Source organism: Oryx dammah, unplaced genomic scaffold (assembly GCF_014754425.2).
Source record: "Oryx dammah isolate SB20612 unplaced genomic scaffold, SCBI_Odam_1.1 HiC_scaffold_26, whole genome shotgun sequence".
Taxonomy (NCBI): domain Eukaryota; kingdom Metazoa; phylum Chordata; class Mammalia; order Artiodactyla; family Bovidae; genus Oryx; species Oryx dammah.
The window spans coordinates 49,012,252-49,014,172 of NW_024070210.1; the positions used below are offsets into that span (position 1 = coordinate 49,012,252).

Sequence of the window (1,921 nt, forward strand, 5' to 3'; positions counted from 1 at the left end):
ACTAATCACAGTCATTTTTTCCTATATGTAAGGTAATGGGGCTAAAAACAAAGATAAATAAGTCACAGTACTTGCCTTCAAAAATTCACAATCTATTATGTCTAAAATTCAAAACAAATGTTGCTAAAATAAATTTTCAAAAATTTGAACTGTCTTATTTAAAACAAGAATCTGTTTTCTGGATTCCCACACATACAACAGCATACATATTTTTTAAAAATATGCAGATATTTTAAAAAATCTCATGTTTTAGTTATAAAGCAAAAAAGGAAAAAATCAGATAACAGAAACCTAAAATACTGAGATACACAGTTAATACAATCTTCACATTCCTCTTTATTCTCAGGCTGACTAAAGCAAATTTTCCTGCATTTTATTCAATCATTTTCAAGTTATTTGGATTGAATTAGACCCCAGGAATAAAATTATTATTTTAATTTCAGAAGCTATTGCTTCTGAAATACAGGAACAAGAGACTCTAGTGAATATTTATATAATATGAACTAAATTCTGTAAATTTTAATATCAACTACATTCACCAAGTTCTGAGGTTATTCTTTAACTCAGTTATTTGAATAGTTGGAGCCTGCCCCTATACTAACATCAGAGGTATGTATAGATAAATAGATACAATTCTTGTTCACATTAAGGACCTACTAGTATCAAGAATATAGAATATTCTTTAACAGCTTCAATTACACAGCCTATGAAACTCAAATATATTTTGTTAAGTGATCATAAAAATATCATTTAGCAGAACTTTAAAATTAGTATTCAATTTACAAATATTCAATTAATAAATGACCTGTCCATGTGAACAAGATGTCCACTACCTCGTGGACAGAGAAGCCTGGTAGGCTACAGTCCATGGAGCTGCAGAGTCTGACACAACTGAGTGACAGAATATGCACGCATGACTAAAGATGACTTCAAGATGATCTACTTCAAAGGCCTGAGGATCATAATAGCTACTTAGGAACCTCCACTGATACACCAGCAAAGACACTAAAACACTGGTAATTAGAATTGCAATTTCAGCCAAAAGCTGCACTGTGTAATACAGTAGCTACTAGCCACATGTGACTATTTAATTAAAACTAAATAAAATTTAAATTTCAGTTCCTCAGTTTCACCAACCACACTGCAAATGCTCAAAGCCACAAACACCTGGTGGCTACTGCATTGGAAAGTGCAGCTACAGAACATTTCTACTGGACAACGCTAGTCTAAAGAGTCACTGCCATATTTCATTCTGATCAATATACACTTTCACGGATTCCTTTGGCATGTCAGCCTCTGGAGCATGCCAAAACTATCAAAGTAAAAATCTCGTAAGTCACTACTTCAGAATTTTGGTGGTAAGCCATAGAATTCTATGAAGGCTAAATCAGCTACCACTGAAATGAAATATCCAACAAAGATATGCAGTGGAAATCTCAAAGCTCCTACAGCTTCTACAGCTCAGACTTGGCTCCAAAACAGCTAGAAAAAGAGAATAAACTACACTTCAGCTACTGACTGAGGTAGAAATTTCATGACCACCTTTAATACACTTGTTTCCAAATGAATTCCAAGTAAATGACTTATAAGACTTTTTAGATTATATCACTGTCTTTTGAAGACTGCTTGCATAAATAATTCCTACTTTGTTATTTTTTGTTTCAGATTTTATGTATCTAAAACTAAACTATATCTTAAGGATTTTTCCTACAAAAATTTTAAGTCAAAGGAAATGTGAGGTTTAAATTTTTAACTGTTTGAAAATTTTACTTTTAGCCATTGATAGATATCACCTGATGTGATGTCACTGTTAAATAATAAAGGTAATGAATTTAGTTCTACGTACTCCCTGAAAAAGGAAAAATTAAGCATATATATGCATATATACTGTGTGTGTGTGTGTGTGTGTGTGTGTGTGTGT

At 32.3% G+C, this 1,921-nt stretch overlaps 1 protein-coding gene across 7 annotated transcripts in view; it reads right to left on the bottom strand.

Moving 5' to 3' along the window:
* The window catches only part of ZNF280D (zinc finger protein 280D), a 127,843-nt gene that overhangs the window by 106,633 nt on the left and 19,289 nt on the right, over positions 1–1,921 (bottom strand). The window lies entirely within an intron of this gene.